The sequence below is a fragment of the Thunnus albacares genome, chromosome 11 (genome assembly GCF_914725855.1).
Source record: "Thunnus albacares chromosome 11, fThuAlb1.1, whole genome shotgun sequence".
Classification (NCBI taxonomy): domain Eukaryota; kingdom Metazoa; phylum Chordata; class Actinopteri; order Scombriformes; family Scombridae; genus Thunnus; species Thunnus albacares.
Window position 1 is genome coordinate 21830007 of NC_058116.1, and position 9083 is coordinate 21839089.

General features: G+C 36.3%; 1 long non-coding RNA gene across 1 annotated transcript; it reads left to right on the forward strand.

Annotated features, from left to right (window-relative positions):
- Nucleotides 1-3065, forward strand: LOC122992752. Its single transcript, XR_006406125.1, has 4 exons — nucleotides 1-633; nucleotides 736-891; nucleotides 1572-1667; nucleotides 1763-3065. It is a non-coding gene; the product is annotated as an uncharacterized LOC122992752 (long non-coding RNA).
- Nucleotides 3066-9083: the final 6018 nt, after the last annotated feature.

The window sequence follows — 9083 nt, forward strand, 5'->3', positions numbered from 1 at the left end:
TTTATACTTCAGTGACCTCCATCCATCCTTCTAACAGCAGATGCTCTTCTGGCAGGATACACTGATTCTTTCATCATCTGAACATTCGCAGCAAGGATGGAATTCAACTCAACTTTACCGCCATCCTTCCAGACATCCTTAAGAAACTGGCTGAAAGCATCTTTCAGTATGCTGCCGACACAACAAGCATGCAGTTGCTGAGGTGCTGATCCAGAAGCATCCTTGACTTAAAGAACTGGGATCATATAATGGATGCTACAGATGGCAACAAAGACTGCAATATAAAATAGGCAACTATGGATCTAAATTGAGAGGGCTTGGAAACCCTGAGCTTGATGTGAACTCTCTCAAAAAAGAGGCGAGCCCATGAGAAAGCACCTGAAAAGAATATCAAAAAGCCAAGAAAGGCAGAGGTGAACTATTTACTCCCTCTCCCACAAGGAGAAACAGAAGGAAGTTTGGAACATGAAAGAGTGGAGCTCATTAATGAAGTAAAGAAGAGGAACAACTGTCAGATCATCAGTGAAAAAATGGCAAAGACATTCTCCATTCGCAGGCAGGAAGTTGTCAATCAAGCACCACCAGTCGATGACTTAAAAGACTGATGGCCTGCTTTTTTTTGATGCAGCTCAGGTATATTTTTTCATAAAACAGTTTTCAGTATGTGCTATGCTAGTCAATTTTTTACGTTAAGAAATTGTGCCTTTTTTTTATTTGTGCCTTATTTTTATACAGCTAAACGACAAATTCAGAGGGATCACCACTGTTAACCTGGAGACAACATTCATGGAAAAACTGGACTAGTACTCCCTGAAAATAATGTCCTTGGTGTCCGCAAGAGGAGGGGCTGCAAAAATGAATATTCAGTGCATAGGGAACATGCTGCTGGAGGTATGAATAAATGTAACATAGTTCATTTCAAATAAATCCACTTTTTTCTAGTAGGTGAAGTTGGGTTAGTTGATCATGATTTATACATTAACTCAGGCTATGAGTGGTTCTGTGCTGGTTCAGTGTCACTGGAGAGTGAATATTTGACTTAAATTTGACAGGTGGCCAGAAATACAATTTCAAATGAATACTAACATTACTCATTTTCTCCTGGTTGTGTTTAAAGGAAACTGTTTGCCACCCTAACGCTTATAGGGGGATAATATGTGAGATGTTTTTTACAGCTCAGTCCTCTGCTGCCAAGTTGCTAAGAAAAAAAACATCAATTAAAACAAAACTTAAATTTAAAAGCCTTCTTAAAATTAAATGTGCTATTAAAAGGAAATAGAATTGTGGATAATGATTAATTAGCAAATGTAACGATTTTTTTTTTGCTGTTTTTCTTTTTTCTTTTTCTTTTTTTTTTACCTGGAGTTTTATAATGCATAATTGAAAGTGAAAATTCTAACTAATTTAATTGAGTTATAATTGCGTTAAAATGATCAATTTATAATTTGATTATAATTAAACACAGTAGAAATTGGCCCAGCCCTGATCAACCTCATCCTTCCCAGTAATGTAATTATTAAAAACCCATCCTCATGGAGGAGCGGTTTAACTTTTTTTTTTCTTATTCACAGGATGAGTCTGTGGAAAGGAGGGAGAGGGAGGTTGCTATCCGTGGCTTAATGGTGTATCTCAGAGAAAAGGCGGAGGATCTCTTTAAAGAGCAGTTGGTAGGTAAATCAGACACTTAAGTTCAGACACACTGTACTTTGTGTTACTCTCATTTTTAAATATCATGACACTGATTCTGACCTACTTATGTCAGGATGGTGGGGACATTACCAATGAAATGATGAAGACTGTTGTAACCAGAGGTACCGTAACATCTGATCAAGCCAGTGCAAGGAACATTATTGAGGAAACAGAAGATCTGGAAGACCTGGAAAACCCAGACCCTGTGCCTTGCTAATAGGGCTGATATACACACTTAACTTCAAAAGAACTGAAAAACACTTTTGAGGCGTTTCAAAAGATATTCCTTGAGCTGGATGAAAGTCAGTCCAAAGTAATGTCTCTAAAAAATTAACTCTGTACTAAAAAATGTGAATAATTAGGCTGTCCTAAATTTCAACTGTTATGTTTGTAAAGTGTTGTTATGCAACAAACAGCAGCTGTATTGTTGACAGTTGGCATTTTATTAGGTACACCTAGCTAAAACTAATGTAGTTTAATACAACAGCGCTGCAATAAATCCCACCAGCATGAATGTTACAGTGGTCAGTGTTTTTGAGACAGTTTTACAGGGGTGTTAGTTTAACTTTATGGTCATTTTGGAGGCTGTAGTTTGTGATGTTGAACTGTATTGTGTGTTATAGAGGTGTTATCAATATTTAGTCTTCTCTCACTGAAATAAAGTGAGAGACTAAACAGAAGCACGTCAGTATAATGCAATACAGTTTTACAACAAGCACAAAGCTGTTCAGTGTCAAAATGACAAATTTGAATCAACACCTCTTTAAAGCTGTCTCAGCAAAAACTGAATATGATTAACCCTCATGAAGGTAGGACTGTTAAAAAACTGCATTATTTTTATCTAGGTGGACTCAATAAACTGGCAGTTGAATGTATGTTGATCAAATCTATTTCTGATGTTTTCTGTGTTCTTTTTTGGAAGTACTGATATGTATCAGATATGTATTTACAAAGTAACTTGGAAACCTTGCTTCTGTATTCCTTGGGGAGAATACATATATCCATTTGATGTGTTTTTTCCAACACCGGCAACACTAAATTTATGTATTCCTTTTCACATAGTGTAAAGTGTTATTTTTTCATTGCATTCTTTAACATGCACAGAGAAAGAAGCACTGGAATCAGTTCAGGGGTTTGGTCCTCCAAAATCCACATTAATAATTTGAATATGCTGTTGTTTTTGTTTTATCTTGATATCTTGAAGGGCAACGTCCTGGTAAAAGCCTGCAAATATTTGACTTCATGTGTTCATTTGGAGCTCCCAAACACACTGTTAGATTTAGTTAAAACTCATTTGCGAGTGGATTTATTTATTTATTTTTTTGTCCAAGTACTTTTGGAAGTGGGCATGTTTATTTTATGCACAGATGATGATTTAAAAAATGTCCACAGTTAAAAAACTATTTGGAGATAAGTTGACAATGGTTTTACAATAAACAATTGATCATAAAACTGGAATTTGTATGTGTAATTTATTCTGACTGAAGTGAAATAATAATACTAATACTCAAAAAAATTAAACAATTTACACAGACATTTCTGAGTAGAATGGAAGTAAAACAAAGTGGTAATAATAGCTTAAATGAGGTAATATGACCACTTAAAATCACCAAAACCTTTTCATTAAAATTAAGTTGGTTCAACTTAATTAAGCTTTTAGAGGACAAAGAAAATCATGTTGATTGTACTAAAGTAATTAAGTTAGTCTTACTAAAAAAAGTCTCATGGGATTTACTGAATAAGGCTGAGTTGGAATTACTTAAAAAGCCATGCAAAGCCAGTTTTTTAGAGTGTACTATACAAAGATGCTCAGTAGGTGTTGGTGTAAAGCCAGTACACCTCAGCAGGTAGATCCAAATTTAGTACAGCAGTGGCAGTGAAATGACAGTAAAACTCAGTAATTGGAAGGACAGGTGTTGTTGTGAAGGTCTTGCCAGCTACTGTAACTTCACCCTGATCACTCTCACTTTCCTACTTTTTAAAACACCTTCTCCTTTACTGTTCCATTGTGCTCATTATCTCCCTCAACTCCCTGTGTCTCTCTTCTCACTTTGGAAATGGGGCTCAGGTGGTGATCGTTTTTTCCTTTTTTTTGTTTTTCATTTAGTTTATATCTGGGAGTCCTAAAAAACAATAATTGTATATAAATGTTTGTAAGAATGTCAGTTGTAGCATTTTAAGAATCACAGGGATTATCCCTAAAGTATACACAACATTGCTTACACCACTGACGACTTCAAAGTTTTCTGGAGACATGATAGTAGGAGGTTAAAAAAAAAGATTTATCACCTAATGGCTGTTAGTCTGACTACAAATCTATCCAGTTACAGAAATGTTACCTTTTGTTATATCGAAACCTTTAGAACAGTTTTCATGTATCTACTGCACCATCGATTTAACAATATAAATATAAAGCCCAGAAATGCCCAGGAAAATTGATTTACAGCTGCAGCATTAATTTAATGAACAGCTCCTTGTACTGAAATTAAGTTTGATAATGATGTGGCTCCCCCCCCCCCATTACATTAATCATTCACTGCTAACTAGATTTCTAAAAAAAGGAAGAAGGTGACTAACTTATCAGATGAAAAACAAAACCATTTTAGTGAACTTAGACCATAGCTATAGTATATCAAACATAATTTTGTCTCTAAAGTACTATTATATCAAAACAGATTTGCAAAATTACAAACTAAATTAAATAGCAAGAAGAGTTTTGCTGTGAAGAAACCATGGCAAACAAGAATAAGGTTAACACATACTGTATTCTGTTAATTGCTCTTCTTTGAAACTCTTGTTTTTGTGGTTCACCTTTAATTTGCATAGTTATCATGGAGACATGATAGCTTTTATTGGGAGGTGTTGTTGGAGCATATTTAATGAGAGACCTAAATAATTGACCACTGAGATAATGTCCAGTTAAGTGCACATCTATCAGAACTTTATGTCTATTGCAGAAGGTGCAGTATCAGCTAGGGTACTGCACATACTGTACAAGGACTGCACTGAAGTGTACTACTTACTGGTTGAGAGGGAGTTCTTATCAAATGTGTGAGACAAAATGTTTACTGCTTTTAACAGGAATTTTAAGGGCCTCTTTGACAACCTGTTGTGTTCCCTCCCTCCATGCATCTTCTCTGTCAGGTTTCAGACAGAGGAGGAGAAAGGCGTTGTGGGAATCCAGCAGTCCTCCAGAGACCTGCCCTCATCTAGTAGAGTCCATTCCCTGCGAGGACCCTGCCTGCTACCTGTGGCAGGCTCAACAAGAGGGAAGATGCATTCCCACTAAAAGGGCCTGTGGTCCTGGAAGTGCAGTCCAGAATGTGACCTGTGTCAGTGCTGAAGGTAATGTCCTTGTCCTGTAATCCATGTGTTCAGTAGCCAAATGAGTCTACTGTGTCCCAACCTGGGTTTAACTCTTCATAGTTTTTAAGTCATAATACCTTCTTTACCTTCTTGTTAATTGGTTGATCTTCTTGTGTAAACAATTTTACTGAGAGTGGAGTCCAGTATGCACAAATTATTAGTGAATATACAAATATAAGAGTTATTGGTGAATATACAAATGCAACATAAAGATAATTAGTGAATATAAAATTCTAATACAAACACCATTCCCCTTTTAAGACTTGTAGAAAATAAAACAGTAGAAGAAAAGAAGGAAAGGAAAAGAAAACCCAACTCCCCAACCCAGCACACCACTCAAACTAGACACCCAAAACAAAACCAAAGGATCCTATGTTATGGTGGTAACAACAAACCAAATTAATAGCATTAGACTCTTTTTTTTGTCTTCTCCAAATATTGAATGAGAGGTTGCCAAGTGGCATCAAATAAGTTCACCTGGTCACTTCTAATATATCTAGTCTTCTCCACCTCAAGAGTATTGACAAGCCACATTTTAACATTAGGAATGGCTTTACCCTTCCACAACATCAACAAGCATTTCTTAGCTGACATAAGACAATAGTTGATAAGTCATCTATGAGCCAATGTGAGGTTGTTTAAAGTCTCTGAAGTATTAAAAATAATAGTTTGTGGCTCAGGTTCAATTCTTGAATCAAGAATTTCTGAAACTATATGGAAAATGTTGCACCAGTACATCTGAATCTTAGGACACATTATGTAGCAGTGCACTAGAGTGGCTTCATTAGATTGGCACTTATCGCATAGATAAGGAACATAAGGGAACCACTTATTAGATCTTAGATTTGGAGAGGTGTAACCTATGTACTATTTTAAATTGCATCAGATAGTGTCTGACATTAATAGAGCATTCATTAATCTGTTTTAAACTATGATTCCATTGTTCCTCTGCAATCTGGATATTTAGATCTTTTTCCCATTTCTCTCTTATGGGAAAAGTGTCCATCTATTCAACCAGCAAAGCTGTATAAAGGATAGATACCAGGCGAGGAATATATGGTGAGAGCTTGACAGTGGATCTAAGTGTGGAGTCAGTTATAGGCTCATAAGATAGTATGAACATCTGAACACAGTCTCTTATCTGAGGTGTCTGAAGAATTTATATCTAGGTCATTTTAATTTGTCAGCTAGTTGTTGAAATGAAGCAAAATCTCTGTCAATAAACAAATCTAGTAATGTCTGAATTCCAGCATTTTCCCAAATTTTGAAAGCGACATCTAAGGTGAATGGTGCAAATGAAGCGTTTCCATAAATTGGCATCAGGGAAGCTAAAGATCTCCAATGGACATGCTTGTTTAACTGCTTCCAGATGTGAGTTAATGCATATATTATTTCATAACTCTGGTATTTAGATTTGGTAGGTATGGAAGGAGATGGGAGAAGAGCCCCTGGATTATATGGGGAGCAGTCTTTTCTTTCTAGTAGTAGCCATTTACGAGAGGCAGTGGAAAAGTGAAAATGAAACATCCAGACATGGACATTTACAGCCCAATATTAGCGAATGAAATTGGGTAGAGCTAATCCTCCCTCCGTCTTGGGTTTGCATAAGTGGATCTTTTTTTATTCTGGGACATTTGTTATTCCAGTGAAATTGGGTGATGATGGAATCTAGTTTCATAAAAAAGGCCTTTGTTAAATAGATTGGGAGATTTTGGAATAGGTAGAGCAACTGGGGTAAACCGACCATTTTAACTGCATTAACTCTGCCCATAAAGGAAATAGGCAAGGTCTGCTATTATTTTAAACATGATTGTAATCTGCAAATAAAAGGAGAGAAATTTTCTTTAAATCAGTTGTGGTATTTTCTAGTACCTGTATTCCTAAACAGGTGAATTTGTTAGGAGTCACCTTGAATGGAACGATGTTTAGTATATTTGGGTTGTGCAGTCTGACCAGCATGAGCTCATTCTTCTCTCACAGTATCCAGAAGGACTACCAAAAACAGTAATTGTTTCTAAGATTCTCGGGATGCTCACACATTTATATATAATAATATATCATCTGCATATAGGGAAATCCTATTTTATGTCATGTCTGTGTCATACCCGGAAAGAGGAAGTTCGGTTTCTATTTTCTCAGCAAGAGGTTCTATCACTAGTGCAAATAAGAGAGTCAAGAGCAGACAACCTTGTTGTGTACCTCTATGTAATGCAAATTCAGGGGATACTGTTTGGTTTCTCAAAGTTCTGGCCCTGGGACTTTTTTATTAAGTGGTTGGATCCATTTGATAAAATGTTCACATAAGCTGAATTTGTGAAGTACACTAAAAAGATAATTCCACTCAACCTGGTTAAACTTCTTTTCTCCATCAAGTGCAACAATGACCAGGTCTTCATCAGATGCTTGTGTGAAATATAAAGGAGATTCCTGAAGTTAAAAAAAAAATGAATGTTGTATTGGAATAAATCCTGTCAGGGTGAATAATTTTACTGATAACTTCAGTCTTGCCAGCCAGAACCTTGGCAAATGTGAACGTATCTAAGTTGAGCAAAGCTAAAGGACGGTACAAGCCTGCATCTTGAGAATCTTTGTCCTTCTTAGGAATGACAGTTTTAACTTCCTTGTACATTATTTGTGGGAGTTCTTCATTCTCCAGTGCACAAGTAAACATATTATGCAGGTGTGGAAATTGGTTCATCTTCTTTAAAACCATCCAGTCTGTCAAGACAGAGCTATGATTATTAGCCATTGTTCAGCATTAGTTGGAGCTCATGTATTCATTGTTTTAACCTTAAACTGGTCCTAACTATAGAATGCAATGCATATTCACAATATAATTAGAGCTAAAACTAGCTGTAAAATTCAGCAAGTCCATAGAAAAGCCATCAATGCTGTTGTCTAGGCATGTATTATTATCAGTAGAATCTTGATGCATGAACTATCAGGTATAATGTGATCCATTGTGCTAAACCATATCATCACATTAGGTGATAAGAACATCAGCATTACTGGAGCATGCATTATATATAAGGGCCCATCACAGTGTTTATGGGCACAGAAAATGTCGGCCTGATTAAATGTCAGCTGCCTACCAGGCATTAATTGCTCATCTCCATAGATTACAAACCTAATTGTATCGTTTTTTCACCTGTGTTGTATTATTCTGTCACAATGGATCATGTGTATGTTTATCAGGGAGGCAGTGGAGAGTCTAAATGTATTATCCAACAGGAGAATCTAATGAGTTTTGACAGGATAACTAAGAGTACAAGCTTTTGAAGGTTTGAGGAAAAAGGCTTATGAAATTCTCTGCGCTGGATTTATTGTTCGTGATTGTTGACAAGTTGTTCATTGTTGCCTTCTTAATTGGCTTATCAGACTTACTGAGCACATTGGGTTAGTTTCACACATAGTCACAACGGTGTCAGGGCCAACTTGTTAAGTGACACAAACTCCCGTCAGAAGCTCTGTTTTTTCAAACAATGGCACTGTAGGCTGCAGTGATATAGGTAAGGACTACAAGCCACACTAAGCATGCAAATATGATACACAATCTCATTGAATTTCATTCCCATGGTCGAGTTAGGTAATATGTATGAAAAGCAGTCAAAGACATGGCAGGCAGTCCCCCCCATTTACAATAATTGCAATAATTGGTAGATTTTAATTTGAGGAAGTTGAGCTGAACTGAATTTGAAAAGTATACAACTGTCACTACATACTTCCTTTGTATGTGTGAAGTCTACACAAAGCAAATGCTAAATTATTAAGAATTTTCAAATGCTGGGTCATATATTTTGAGAAAACATGTTGCTGGAGGCCTAAAGCATTTTTTACAGTGTATAGTTCTGATAAAATATTACTGTAATGAGGGAAGATGTTTGGCAGGATGGCAATCCTTGTGTCATGGATTTGACACTGTTGACATTCTCAATTAATTTAATTCAAATAAAATTCAGTATGTATATGCTCATTACACCTGATAAAACCCACACCCTCCATTGTTCTTAAACCCTGTGTTGCTATTG